We start from the raw sequence: 16,526 nt of genomic DNA, 5'->3' as shown, positions 1-16,526 counted from the left end.
CCCCCCAAAAAAAAGAAAAAAGAAAAAGAAAAAATAACCAGGATATCGTTGTGCCCAAATTATTTCCGAAGTTTTTGGAATTTTGACCGAGTTCGAGGTTAAAACTTTTGTTCCTTGTTTAAATGGCTTATATTTTTTGGGACTTTTTCGTAAAATGTCCTTCTTCGCTGAGATGTTGAGGTTTACCGAGAGATTCGAATATGAGATTCTGGTGTTATTTGGAGATGAATTGATTTTGTTTATTTATTTTTCCTTTTTTTATTGATTTACTTCTTGGTTTTCTTAGAAACGTGGCGGGAAATTACCGAAAGAGCCTAACCGCTCGCAAACGCGGGAAGACTCCCGCACGCCGGCGAATAAACCCCACTCGGAATCATCCGGGAAAAGTTCGGACGAGGCGAGCTGTTCGTCTTCATCATCGTCGGCGTCGTGTTCGTCGTCATCGTCTTCTCCTTCCACCACCTCCTCCTCCTCCTCCTCCGCCTCTTCGGCCTCGTGCCCCTCCTGTGCCGCCTCCGCTTGGCGAGGAAAAAAGACGTTCATGCCCCCGCCGGCGCCCAGAAATTACGGATACGCCACCGGGCTATTGCTGCTCAGCCTCTTTCCTCGTGGTTTTGTGCGCGCCGCCTGTGTGCTATCCTGTTGCGACTGCACGTGCGCTGCTATCATTTAGTGCCTCGCTGGCAGAATGAGCGGCCGCAAGGCGGCGGCGAAGATGAGGAGGAGAGGGGATTTCAGGGAGGAGGAGGAGGAGAAGAAGAGGATTATGATGGAGGGCTTTTTGCAAAGAAACAGAAATCTCAAATCAGTGAATTGGAGGGGTGGGGGAAAAATGGTGGGGAACTTGTGAGATTATTTTGGTGTAATTAAAGATTTTCTAAAGCCTGTTTTTTTGTGTAAATTATGGAGGGAAGCAATTTGAAAGATGTAAAAGCGAGGACATCTTTAAAAAAAAAGAAAAAGATGAAGATTACTCTCTCTGGTGACTCTCAAGGTGTAGCTAATTTTCCTTCTGAGAAAAAAAACTCTTTCTGTTTCTAAAATTATCAACGTGTAAATTATGAGCCGAATTAGCATGTTCGTCTAGTTAGATTTTTTTTTTTTACATATTTTTTTAATCTAGAATACTAAAACGAGGATCATACACACGAGTTTTTAATGTATTGACAGATTGTGCTCTTTGTTTTCTTTTATATTACAGACCTCTTTTATTAAAATTGTTAAGAAATAGAGTAGAAGATAATTAGGGATTATATATAATGTGAAGGGTTTATAATTGAATTTTAGTCATTGATTTACTATAATAGAGGATCAAGATGTCTTTTGTATTAATAAATTTTACTTTCCTTCGTTATCCCTCCGTGAAAGAAATCATAGAAGTTTTTATGAAAACTTCTACTTTCTTTCCCTCTTTAACCCCAACAAAACTCGCAAATAATATTGAACTTAAAAATCTTTTTCCTTTCCCTTATTTATCCTCATCCAAACACATCATTTTTCTAGAATACTAAAAACGAGGATCATACATGCGTGGTTGAAATTTATTGACATCTTCTGCTCTTTTGTTTTCTTTTAGGGGTTGTTTGGTTGCACACTTTTTGAGAAAACTTTTTTCAAAACATCTGACAATGGTAAATTTGTAATTAAAAATTTTTCAGAGATTTCTGTAAATTGTGTTTGGTTCAACCAAAAATTTACAGAAATATTTTCTATAAAATATCAAAACCTACCAAATTTTACAAAAAGCAATTTCCTCTCAAAATGAGAGGAAATCACCAAAAATCTGATACATACCATATTTAATTAAAAACCTATCAAATCTTGTTATTTTCTATAAAGTTATGAGCTATTTTCTTGTTTTGAACCAAACAAGCAAAGTACAAAAAACAAGAAAATTGGTACTTTTTGATTTCTCAAATATTTTCCTATAATTTTTTTAAGAAATACAAGGAAATCATATTTTAGGTGGAAAACATTTCCTATAATTTCTAGAAATTGAACCAAACACCCCCTTATTATAGACATCTTTTATTGAAATTACTAAGAATTAGAGTAGAAGATAATTAGGGATTATATATAATGTGAAGGGTTTGTTATATACAATAAACTACAGCACATTTTCAAATCGTAATTATAGTTTGCAAGAAATCTGAATTTAATCCCACTTATGGCTTACAATCTCATCATTTATCTTGTTTGCTTTCCACTTTTGTATTAAAGGGTACTATTGACATAATCTTGTGAGATATTCATTGCATATGAGAAAAGCAAAAAGGAAGATGACGAGCATCTTTTCCTCCAATGCAATTTTGTGAAGATCGCTTGGTCCACTTCATATTGTTATCGACATGAAACTTGCCATCCAAGAGGGCTTCTGTTATGACATCAATTAATCTAAGTGTTAATTCTCCTCTTTCAGTCGACATTGTAGACGCCTAAAAATGCTTATAGGTTCCCGCACGCGGCTCGAGACAGGGAGAAGACGATGAACGTCACTATCCGAATCACAGAAGCTTATTTGACGTCGATAAGCGCATGAAGTGAGTCGACGAACCGTGTGAAGCAACGGAACTTCAGAATAATGAAAACACGAACTGATCGGGAGCTACGCGTTGCTTACGAAAGACGAAGCGCCCCTCGTGTCTCATCTACTCCACATGTGATTCAACCATGGGAGCTTGTGGATCTCCTCGTCGGTTTTCCTTCGCATTTTGAATCGCGCGATTCCGAGTTCGGACAACGAAAATATGGCGAAAACGGACGGGACGCACAATAAAGCCCAGAGCCAAAGCTAAGACACCGCAAGTGCCTTGGCCGAGACACCGCGGGTGTCCTAGACCCCAAAAAGTTATTTTGCTATTTTTTGAGCTGTTTTTCGATCATTAACCGCTTAGATTTGCTCCAACTGATCCAATGTTATCCAAGAACGTGATAAAGTGGTTATAACTTAAGCTAAGAGTGAATCAGTCATTCTTATCCGAAAACGGAGCTCCCGAAGCCTATAAATAAAGCCCTAGGGACTTTATTTGCACAGATCTGGAATTCTCGAGCGTCGGCGAAGCCCTGCTGAATTGAAGACTGAAGGAGCACGAATTTCAGAAGAGAGGAGGAGATCAGATCGAGTTCTTTAGCACAGAGAAGAAGAGTTCGTCAGATCCACAGTTCCCGGTTCTTTTTCTTGAGATTGCCCCGTTGCGATGATCTCGAGAAGAGTGGTTATCTCGCTGTTACCGAAATAATTACTTCGATTTCTTGATTTCTTCGCGAATCAACGAAGCTCCGGATCGATCTAATCGTATGGTGGTCTACGGATATCAACATCCCCGTCACATGCAAAGATCCCACGTAAGCAGCGGAAGATAAACGTCCGTTGCGTTTGTTTTGACGAGAGTTATAATTTTTCATTTTCATTGTGTAAGAGTCTTATAAAAAGACTATCTTTTTTGTTTTCATTGTAACGACTGAAGTTGTAATGAATACATCAATGAAGAAATCAATTTTCACACCAAACAGACATGTATCCCATGACAGCATTAATCAATCACGCCAACTTAAAAAGATGGTACTTGCCGACGTACCCATCAATCGAGCTACAAGCCTCCACACCGGCCTATTATCTCAGCTGATAACTCTCGAGGCCGAGTAAAAAGGCAGTATTTGTCGGCCCTTCACCAGAAGACTAGAGTAGTAGTGTATCATTGAAGCCCCCACCAACTGCCAGTCACCATCACATTAAATGCACAGCCAAAGATCATTATTACTCTAGTCCCAAAAGTCTTCATGACTCATCAAACTCCGTTAGCATAAAGTAGTTGTTGTCGCTTTCCACTAACCACCTGGACCCATATCACCCACACCCAACACTTGTCAGTTGTCTACCGAGTGAGCTGCCTGCCTGAATTGAGCCACATTTATATATTTACCCCCTCTCAGCTGGATATATATAGGGTCTTATTGTCTACTAGTACTAGAGGGGGAAGGCCCCAAGGGGGTCACAAAACCCAACTCATGTCCTCTAACGAGTGTTATTGTGCAGTTCTCTTATACAGACAAGGGACCAAACTTCAAGAGAGATGATGGAACCCACATCACTCATATCGACCTTAAGCCCCCTTGCTAAACTCAGGATTACCCGCTAATCTCACTGTTGTATCTCAGGACATCAACAGCGTCTACTGTTAAGGATTTGGTGGATAAGAGAGGGATTGTTGAGTTACTATTGCATGATGAATCAGCTTCACTGATTTAACTGCTATTGCCGACAACTTTTAAAATGGCCCTCTGGTCTTTTTATCTTTTCATACATCTATACTTTAGTTCGATGCAATTATCCTTTCCTTACACTCTGGTGTTACTTTGATTTTGGTTATAAGTGAGAGTTGGTGATAGCTCTATAACTCTATATTGCTCTTGCCTAGCTTTTTCTAGATTGGTTTTGTTTTCAGACTAGTTTTGGTGAAATATTTATGACTCATGTAATAGGTGACGGCTATGGTCCTCTCCCTATTCTTAGACACGAACAGTTTGATCGTCACTACTCCCAGACTATTCACCTCTAGTCTTAGCTGGTGTGTTTATATATATCATTTTTGAATAGGACAACTCGCCCTTTTTTTATCTTTAAAAAAAAAATGGAAAAGTGAAAAGGAAGATATCCATTATGAGGAATTACTTAGTCACGAACTTTAGGATGAATAACTGAACTTAGTATATAAGTATATAAGCAACCATGAGTACCAATACCATTTGTGTTTTCATTGTGGCCACCTTTCCTACCATGGACAGAATTGTCAGCGATTGGATCGGTTGAGTTTGGTTTGATTCCGAACCAAAAAGGCAAAAGAAAAAGTTCGAGAAAAGAAACTTTTGGGCACTCCTATCCCAAGTACTTATGTATTAAGTAACATTAGTAAACTAAACAAATCTTAGGCTTTAAGAGATAAAATTTATGTAGATAATACCAATGTGCATTGAAATCAGTAGTGAGAGGCGTTAGTAAGGTTGGTTTGATTAAGGGTCCTATATATAGATGGTTCTTCTGGCAGCGACTTAATAATTGGACAAAAGAAGAAACAAAACCGTGATAAGTTAATTATAAACTAATTGTTTATTAGGGATTTTGTTGCTCATGTTTAGCATTTACGGTTTTGCATGGGCCTAGAGTATGGGATTTTAGTCCATACTTTCTTCCAGTACAAAGATTGACGCATAGATTAGTGGTATGATGAGGGACAAAGATTCATATAAAAGATTTTAAGCAACTTCACAAAGGAAGAATATATATAATGAAAGGAGCTCGACTAAATTTTCTATTGGGTCTCCGTGACGAGCAACTTAATTATTAAGACTTATCGTAATTAATAATAATAGTATAATAGAAGAAGATTCTGAATTATCGATGGAAAAAATGACCACAGAGGAGTGCCTTGTTGTTTATTGTGCAAAATGTTGGAGATGATACTTAATTTGATCATACAATCACTAGCGTGCTTCAACACGTAATAAATAGGCTGTGATGGTTATCTCCACTACAAAAAGCAATTTGGTATGGCCTAAAAGAGACTCAAGCACAAAAGGTTGTGCATGCCAATTATTGCTATTTGGTTTTGTTGAAGGGAGCACTTGACTTAATTTATTTTTAAAAAACAGTATTTAACTGATATTTGTCACAGCCCGAATTTCTAAACCTAATTAAAAGGTGCAGAGAAATTTGCGAATTACAGGAAAATCGAAGCTGACGAATTGATTGCAGGCCGGTTGACCACGAGGACTTGCCCGGTGGACCGGATTCGTGCACGTTACAGACTGAGTTTTAAACTCTCTGGTCGGTCGACCGCGGGGACTTGCCCGGTCGACCGGATTCATGCACGTTACAGGCTGGGTTTTCAGCTCTCTGGCCGGTCGACCGCGGACTCATGTCCGGTCTACCGCAACGCAGTTTTGGGCCCAGTTCGGTTTCCTGATTGGTTTTGGATGCACTGTTTGATATAAATAGAAACACACGTTTCTAGGGTTTGAAGAAGAGGATTTTATCAGATAGTTTGGATTGTTTTAAGCACATTGAGAGGGGGATATTGTGAGGGAGTTGAGAGCTTTGGTTTAGGGTTAATTTGAGTGATTGTGTGAGTTGTAACCCTTTGTATTTCTCCTCCATATAGTAAAATCTTCCCATCCTCTCCTCGTGGACGTAGGCAATTACCAAACCACGTAAATTCTTGTGTTTGGTTTGATTTGTGTCGTATTTTGGTGAATTGCACTCGTAGTTTGGTTTGGTTCTCTTCTCTCATTGCTCACCAACTCGTTTGGTTGTCGAGTACGCTTTCGCACGGTGCACAACAAAAGGAATATTATAGTCGGACTAAACCTATGAAAATTCCTTCAAAATATACATTCATTAAAAAAACACCAAAATAGTTTCTTCCTTGAACTAAAACCACCAATAAACATTCTCTATAATCCCAAAAGTCAACATTAATCCAATAACTTGATATAACAAATATTCCTCAACTTGAAATAAAACTCGACCTAAAGGAAAGAAATCTCGTAATTACAAATCTCTCAATTCATCAACTAAACATCAAAGACTTTATTTAACCTTCACCTAGAAGATAATAACAATTCTAAATTTTATTCCTTGCACCGTTCTAAGAATTTAAAAATTCATCAATTCCACCCAATCCCGATTTTCTGAAAAGAATGAAAACAACACAATGAGTTCACAACTCAATAAGTGTATAAATTTGTACATTGAACACTAGTTTTGCAACAATTCAAATATTTCAACAATAGATAAACAAAATATAAGAATGATAGAGAATCATCAATGAACTCTAGTACTTGATGCAAATATTTAAGAAAACTTAAAAATCATGAAATGAAAATAAGCAGGCCACGTCTCAATGCGGTCAACACTTCGAAGAAGAAAAAAAAATGAAGAAAAAACCCCCTTTTATAGCCTTGAACCAGATCTGGCTGAACCAGACCTGACCAGGGTTGAACCAGACCAAGCCAGATTGAGCCAGAATGAGCCACAATGAGCCACAATGAGCCACAATGAGCCAAATTGAGTCAGATTGAGCCTGGCTGGACCAGACCAGATCAGAATGAGTCAAATTGAGCCAGGATAGAGAATCATCAATGAACTCTAGTACTTGATGCAAATATTTAAGAAAACTTAAAAATCATGAAATGAAAATAAGCAGGCCACGTCTCAATGCGGTCAACACTTCATACTCCGGTTGACTCGTTAAACCCCACAATTATTAAGCCCGTGGTTCTGGGATAATGAAACCCAAATTTGGGCTCTTAGTGCTAAAATAAAACCTCATAGAGGTACATTGAGCCCTGTTTTAGTAGCTTGTTATATCCGACATATACCAGTATATTGACCTGAGATGCATATGCATTAAGAAAATTAAACAAAGTTCGTAAAACTAAATATGTAATACAAAAATTCCAAAAGACAACCAATAGTGAAATCAATCAACCACATATGCATTTCAACCTACTACTATATGAAAAGACATAACAATTGACAAAAAAAATAAGCATAGGCTTATACCAAATTTTGATGTGCGTCACCTCCGAATCAACATTTAGCATGTGAGTAAATCACACAAAAGGATATAATCCATCAGAAATAATTTCGCATATAATTAATATAATTTTATATAAAAAAGTACACAATGCACAATGCATGAATTCACCACTTACACAACCCGAAAGTCTATCAGAATACCGGTCACGATGCCCCCTCGAAATCACTTAGGATTCCTACATAATATATACAAATAACCATTAAAATTATTGTATAACTTAAGATCCGAATACCTATTAAAATAATCTTAGGATATTATCATACATCATTTAATTAACTATACTAAAATCAACCTACATACCCTATTGTACCCTATCACTACGGTTAAGCATTGTATACATAACAATTTTTTTTAATCATAGATTCAATATAATCATATGCTAAGAATCAAAATATCATGCATGAAGACCAAAGTAAATAAATAAATGAAGGTAAGAGCAACAATAAGCTCTTGTGTCTGCCCTGACCATGAGATCAAATATCAAGTATGGAAAAAAAATAAAAAATAAATATATGAGCAGGAATAAGCTTTCTCCACCATGGCCATGGCTTCATACAAGGTCAAGCCACAAGCTCTTCTAAGCATAAAAGAAAATATAGACATCGATTAATATATATATTTTTTGTTTGTGCGGCCAAACTGTGAGAGCATCTCCAAGGGATCCCTTGAATATCCCTTAATTTAGGGGGAATTTTAAGGGAGGGGTTGGTTCTCCTCCAATGATTCCCCCTTAAAAGTCCCCTACCCCTTAATTAATTATGTTTAGTTTTTTAATTTTATAGATTAGGATTTAATTAAATATGTGGTTTATTTATAAATGAATAAATAATTAAATATTAATAACTAACAATAACTAATTAATTAATTTAGATTAAGAAATAACCTTATATAATCATTAAATTAATTAATCATATTAAAATTTAACAAATAATTAATTTAGATAATAATTAACTATACATTAACTAAATTATATTAACAAATAATTATATTATTTTAAATTAATTATACACTAACTAAATTTAATTAACTATAAATTAACTCTAAATGGTTCTGTTGTGAACTTTGATTTGTTCGGGATCTTGATTTGGAAGCCTGGATCCCGATTAGGCAGTAAGTCGGACTCCTGATTTGGCAGTAAATCCGCTTCTGAGTTCGAGTCCGAAACTGATCTTGATTCGATCGTGATTCGTCCGAGTCTGTTCTCGGTTGGATGACTCGTTGATTCCTTAACACTTGGCTTGATTCTGAACGCGTATGGATGCATTCCGTCGCTTCCGTGCGATTCGTCGATCTCGTCGCCTCGTTGGTTCGTCGGTTTGTGTCGAGCTATGCTAGGGGACCTATAAGCAATTTTATATGCCTACAGCAGGTGAAGCACTTAGCTACATACTCTGCGATCTCCCTATGCATGCCGCTCCACTAAAAATATCTCTTCAGGTCCTTGTACATTTTGGTTGTACCTGGATGCACTGAGTATCTGATGCGATGAGCCGCATCAAATAAATCATTCTTTAACTGTGGATTATCTGACATAACTAACCAGCCCTTTATTCGGAGGCCTCCATCTGCTCCAATAGTCTAATCAGCCTTAGGCTCTTTGGAAATCTCCCCCTTTCGGGTTTGAATCCAAGAGTCCTCTAACTGAGCACTAACCACTCTATCAGCCCAATACGACTACACGACCATAGCTCCTAAAAATACGTTGTTCCCACCGATCTATGGACTAAAATCAAACTGGCTAAGGGTATGAAGATTTCGGTATAACTAGCACCTCAAAGCTGCAAGCCAGCGACGATGCTTCCTACTCAATGCGTTCGCTACCACATTTTCCTTCCCCGTATTGTACTGTAGTGTGAACTCATAATCCTTATTGAACTCGACCCATCACCGTTGCCTCTGGTTGAGTTCCTTCTGGGAGAAGAGATACTTTAAACTCTGGTGGTCCGTAAACAGCTCAAACTATACTCCATAGAGGTAATGTCTCTACATCTTCGGTGCGAAGACCACTACTGCTAGCTCCAAGTCATGTGTAGGGTAGTTATACTCATGAGTCCTCAGCTGCCTCAAAATGTGGGCTACTAATCTCTGGGTCTGCATCAAAACACCTCCTATACCCGATAACGATGCGTCTGTATAAACAACAAAAGTCTTATCACTGCTAGGGATGATTAACACCGGTGTCGTAGTCAACTTAGTCTTTAAGGTCTCAAATGCCTTATGGCACTCTGGTGCCCAAACAAACTGTACACTCTTCTTCGTAAGGTATGTCAGCAGAGTAGCAATCTTTGAGAAGTCCTGAATAATCTTCCTGTAATAGCCGGCCAGTCCTAAAACTATGAATCAATGTAACAGTCTTCGACGTCTCCTAATCAAGTACTGCCTCTACATTCGCTGGATCTATAGCAATGCCCTCCTGGCTGATAACTTGGCCTAAAAATCTAACCTCGAATAACCAAAACTCTCACTTGCTGAACTTAGCAAATAGTTGGTGCTCCCACAAAGTCTGCAAACCTATAAGTAAATGTTGCTCATGCTCAGTCTCCGACCGCAAGTAGATGAGGATGTCGTCGATAAACATGATCATGAACTAGTCTAAGTATGGATGGAAAATCCGGTTCATCAAATCTATGAATACCACGGGTGCATTGGTCAACCCAAATAGCATGACAAGAAACTCGAAGGACCTATATTGAGTGAGCAAGGCGGTCTTGGGAATATCTATCTCCCGAACCCACAATCGATGATAACCAAAATAAAGATCAATCTTCAAGAAACACTACGGTCCATGCCGTTGGTCGAATAAGTCATCAATCTTCGGTAGTAGATATCTATTCCGGATGATGACCTTATTCTACTCATAATAATCTATACATAATTGCATGCTATCGTCCTTCTTCTCCATGAAGAGGACCGGTGCTCCCATGAAAATGACTCCGGCAAAAAAAGCCTGAGTTGACAACTCATCTAGCTAAGTCTGTAGCTCCCTCATTTCAGCAAGTGTCATACAATAGGGTGCTCGGGACATTGGTATTGTGTCCGACTACAACTCGATGCAGGACTCAACCTTTCTCACTAGAAGTAATCTAGGTATGTCCTAAAAGATATCCTGATGCTCTGAGATGACTCCTGTCTTACTCAAATCTGCACCCCGATCCCGTATCATTACCTCCTCGACGTATGCCAAAAATGACCACGCATTCTGGTTACCCTATGAGGTTGCTACTATCTATTCAAACTCATTGAATGTTCACAAGCCAACTATCTTTGCAAAATAGTCTATACTAACGTGGTAGGATAATAACCAATCCATACCAAGAATAACATAAAACTCAGACATTCACAGAACGATCAAATTGACCACAAACTTAGACTCATCTAAGCTGATAATGTATCTCCTACATATGCTCTCTAGAAGTGACACATCACCTAGAGGGGTGGAAATTGACAAAGAAATATCGAGAGGTTGTGCTACAAGCTAAAGTCTAATCATGAAATAATAGGAGATGAAAGAATGTGAAGCACCTAAATCGAAAAGAATATGGGCTGGAAAGGTGTTCACAAGGAATGTACCTTCCACCATGGCCCCACTCGCACCATGGTCATGCAGCAGGACCGCATAAACTCTGTCAGTAGCTGAAGGCTACTGCGTTGTAGGCTCTGGAACATATGGGACTATTTTTCCCTACGATGCCTCCTGAATAGCTCGCACCTATCCTTCAATCCTCGGGATTGCTGGCAGTGTCTCAATCCTCTATTGTTGGTAATACCCATGGCCCTACTGCTATGGACCATGTCCGCGACTCTGCTGCTGCTGTCCATGTCCACGGTTCAGTAGCTGCTGACCCTAGCCTCTACCTTGATGGCTTCCTGCTGGTGCACTCCGACACTCTGCTGCCTTATGGCCAAATTTACCACAATGATCTTGCTACGCCCCCTCTGCTGCCTTATGCCGACCGAGAATCTACGTCCCCTCTGATCCTACTACGGTCCCTTCTTATGGTAACCCTACTGATGTGAACCCTTGCTCTGTTGCCGGGGTTCTCCTGGTCCTGTAAACGGTCTCTTCCCCTTTCCTTTGTCTCATGACTACCCTGCTTTACTATTCCCTTCTTTGCCCTTCTGAAACAGGGTCGTCTTTGTCTCCTGTGAGATGGCAGCATCTTCAACCTCCCACACTAAATGGAATCATCTGGATACAAGATAATATTGTAAACTCGGGCAAAGCCCCATTAAGAACATCTGAGCCTGTCGCTCACCAGTCTACCACATGCTTGTAAACCTGAGCAATCCTACAAACTTGCTCTCATAGTCTGCCACAAACATATCTCCCTGCTCCAGCCAGGCTAGCTCCAACTCCCTCTCGGCTTTCGCTGCTACCCACAAATACTACTTATCGAAGAAGTAGACAAAATGTTAGTTAACGGTTAGAAGGAGGACCCCGACGCATGTTGCGGTGACGGCTTAGCCACTTGGCACCTTCTAAACTATAGATCCGCTTAGTAGTGGAGTCCGTCCATCTATTCCAAAGCTTTGACGAATTGACGGGCAATACGTTGGCGGCGCCTCTGACAAGCCCTTTTTGTCAGCACCGGTGCGTCTTTGACGGGCAACTCCATGACCTTTGAAGAGTTATCACGAGCATCAGATCCGGCTTCCTTGGAGGCCGGAGATGAGTCTTCCAAAGTATTCGGGCGAAGATTATCACCCTGAATTTACAGATCTGAAGGTCAATTAACCTTCTTTATAAAATTGGTCTTCCTATGCTTGCAGGGGGAGGAAGATCTGGAGGAGGAGGAGGAGGAGACGTACTCCCCGAACTTCTGCTGGTCAAACTCGTATTCGACCTCTTCACCTACAGTGATCTTGATCAGTGGCTGCGGCATGACAGTCTCGGCTGCGAGACTGTTAGTGTTCGCGGGGAAAACTGTTTTCTTCATTGAAATAATTGTCATCTTAGATTACAAAGATCCGGTCTTTTATAGATCCGGTTACAACTAAATCAAAGAAAAAAAGTAAAAATTACAACTTTCCTTCTGTGAACAAATCGCGAGCTCCTGTTTTGCGGTCGCTCGCTTTGGTGGGTTCTTTGCCAACGCCGGGGTTAATCCGTGGACCACCGCACGATCTAGATCCGGTCGGATCTACACGATTATACGGGTATTATTCCACGAAGGGAATAATAGCCGGGAGGGATTAGTCCACCAAGGGAATAATCGCTCGGATCTCGAGATCTAAGACCAAGCTTAGATCTGGAGTGTGATCTCGTGTAGATCTCAGATCTGTTCTTTCTTCCTCTCGAAATCCTGCCTTTTCTGACGTGGATGCTCGCCGAGGATCAGATCCGAATGTGCAAGTCTTCAAGTCTTCAAAGCTCCGAGTTCACTCTTCAATCCGGCAGAGTTTCGGCTCTTGAAAGTTCGACCTCTGAAAATGAACACCCCCTCTCCTATTTATAGGCACCCAGATCTGTGCCTAGGCACAGATCTGGGCCGGCCACCTCAGGGTGGCTCGGCTCTGGGCCGAGCCACCTTGAGGTGGCTCGGCTTGGGCCGAGCCCCTCTAGGTGGTGGGTTTGGTTGTTTTCCGTCTTTCGGTCTTGTCCGTGATTCGGTTGTGCGGTTGATTGACTCGTTGACCTGATTTGGCAGTAAGTCTGATTCCTGATTTGGCAGTAAATCCACTTCTGAGTTCGAGTCCGAAACTGATCTTGATTCGATCGTGATTCGTCCGAGTCTGTTCCCGGTTGGATAACTCGTTGATTCTTTAACACTTGGCTTGATTCCCAACGCGTATGGGTGCATTCCGTCGCTTGCGTGCGATTCGTCGATCTCGTCGCCTCGTTGGTTCGTCGGTTTGTGCCGAGCTATGCTAGGGGACCTATAAGCAATTTTATATGCCTACAGATACCCCCTCCAAAGTATTTCAGTCTCGTTCTTTTATAGAAGAGTCTGGAATACTTTGGATATGATTGTCCCAACCTTCAGTCGGTAAAAACCGAATTAGATTTAAATTAAAAAATTTAAATCAACTGAATTTCCAAAAACTTAATTGGGGTCTCACAGCTTAATTAGGGCCCATAACTTAATTGAATAAATTAAGTATACCAAAGTGGACCCATGAAAAGCCGAGGCTTAACCATAATGAACACGAAGTTCCCTTAACTTCGAACGCGAGGTTCGACTGTATTGAGTACGAGACTCACTTAATCACGAACGCGAGGTTCGTCTGAAAATGAACGAACGCGAGGTTCGTTTGATAAAAGAACGCGAGGTTCAACTTGGGAACGCGAGGTTCGTTTGATAAAAGAACGCGAGGTTCGTTTAAAAAAAATGAACGCGAGGTTCGACTGAAGTACGAACGCGAGGTTCGTCTGAAGTACGAACGCGAGGTTCGTCTGAAGTTCGAACGCGAGGCTCGACTGAAGCACGAACGCGAGGTTCGTCTGAAGTACGAACGCGAGGCTCTTCGTTAAAATTGAGCTTGACGCTCACCTGAGTTGAACGCGAGGTTCACCTTAGAACGAACGCGAGGTTCGTTAAAATTGAGCTTGACGCTCACCTGAGTTGAACGCGAGGTTCACCTTAGAACGAACGCGAGGTTCGTTAAAATTGAGCTTGACGCTCACCTGAGTTGAACGCGAGGTTCACCTTAGAACAACGCGAGGTTCGTTAAAAATTGAGCTTGACGCTCACCTGAGTTGAACGCGAGGTTCACCTTAGAACGAACGCGAGGTTCGTTGAGCGCGAAGCTCGGTTAAAATTGAACGAACGCGAGGTTCGTTTGAGGTAACCACCTCCTTAATTTTCGCCATGAACCCTTAGGGTTTCAAACTGAAACCGCCGCCGACAAACCCAAAAATCTTTGATTTTTTTTATTTTCAAAACAGATCCAGAATTGGAAAAAATTGAAGAAAAAATCAAAGAAAAATCCGAAAATTCCAAAAAGTTACTGTTCACCGGCGATTTTTTCAGTTACTGTTCATCCGGGGAAAAAAACTTGACTGAATCCGAAAAATTTTTCGTTACTGTTCATCCGAACATTACTGTTCATCCGAGAACAAAATTAAATCTTTAACCAGAGATTTAAGATAAAAAAAAACCCAATAAAACTTAAATCCCTAAGAATTAATCAAGGTGGCTCTGATACCACTTGTTAGATCTACATCATAAAACTTGAGATCTAAAACCATATAGCCATGATTAATTCAAAGAGATTAACAAATAATCAAAAGAGCGGAAGCTTATACCTGAATCCATGGATGAAATCTTGATTTGGGTTTTTGATGATCTTCTAACCTTAGGGTTTCTCTAAAACCGAATTTCTCTAGCTAGATGGGGGTGTAGAGAATTAGAGAATATAACCCTAGGTTAGGGACCATAACCCCTTATTTATAGATGTTGTACTTTTGTAATTTAGCCCCTCAATAAATCACAATTACAACCTGGTATCTGCACATATAACCCCATGATTATATTTAAATACCCATTAACCCAACTTAATTGATCACTTTAGTGGGTTATCCTGAAAGATAGCAATACACATTGATTAATCATATGTGCCCACAAATAGATTTATTAGATTAAATCCAACAAGAAAAAGGCTGACGGGAGAAGAAGAAAGAGTTGGGTAGGGTTTCAGGTACACTTAAAATTCCTTTTTGCTATTAGAACCCTCTAACAATATTTGCATAAAAGTCCTTTTACTTTTCCTTATATATATATAGAACCAATAAAACCTAGAATTATTACAATATTAATATTCTCTACAAGCTTGTGAATTCAAAATTCATAAGAAAAAAACGAACAAAAGTTTTGAAAAGATATTTTACAGAATGAAAAGGAAAGTATCAAGTATGTGTTGATAATACTCTTGAACGTGGACCCTAAAAGCAACATATCGATCTCTGTCGCAATTTAATATATAATTAAACTTCATGAGAGCATTCCTCGATCGAATGAGCTCCACAGCTACATCCTCATAGCATTTTCTGCAACGCAAATGACAAATATTCTGAAATGATGGAACTGATCTATTGAATGGACTGATAATACCCATCCATCTCCATTAATTGCGTTCTCTGCAGTTTTTGCCCCCCCGCCCCCCAAACTTTTCAGAGCATGTCCCTAGCTTCCCACGAATGGCAGCCTCCTCACGTGCGTGCATGCCATTTGGCAGCACATAAACGCCTTCATTTACTTCTGTTGTTATTTTGAGATCGAAGATAGCTGGTCTAGGGCACCAAACCATCAAAGATCTACACATTGCGGGGGTTTTTTTTTTTGACAATAATTAATACGTACAACCTGCCCTTTTTTGTTTGTCTGTTGCGACTCGTGAGAGGATTAATGAGGAGATGAATGAATGTGGGAGTTTTAAGTCTCTTTTCGAAGCGCTTTCATTTGTTACGGAAGGACGAGGGGGGCCTGCTGAATAATTAATGGTGATGGAAAGCAAAGGGGGCCTGCCTGAACTCATATTATCACCTTTCAGAGGGATACAGGATGTGTGGGGGTGGGCAGCGGGCTGGCCCGTGCGGTGCGGGCCCCCAGTGCGGCGGGCGAGCAGAGCTCGTGCTCGTGGCTCGCCTGCAGGACCCCGGCGCGTTTCTAAGCGCTTGTTCTCAAGCCATGGAGCTCGATCCAGCCCGCTCGCGGGCAGCGATAACAGGCAGGATGGCGCATCAACTAGGGGTGTTAAGCCGGAGGCGGATACGGCTCGGATATGAAACTTACCATATCCATATCCGCTTACCCATCTCGGATACGGATACGGATATACGTCGGTAAGAAAAATTTATAAACCACATCCGCCAAAATCGGATACGGTTACGGATATAGATGCAGATATATAAACGGATATGCATGCGGATAAAAAAGAATATGAGAAAACTAGATAGTATTCAGAAAAATATAGTCATGTGATACAAAA

This window comes from Asparagus officinalis, chromosome 7, assembly GCF_001876935.1.
Source record: "Asparagus officinalis chromosome 7, Aspof.V1, whole genome shotgun sequence".
Lineage (NCBI taxonomy): Eukaryota > Viridiplantae > Streptophyta > Magnoliopsida > Asparagales > Asparagaceae > Asparagus > Asparagus officinalis.
This window is presented reverse-complemented; position numbering follows the sequence as displayed.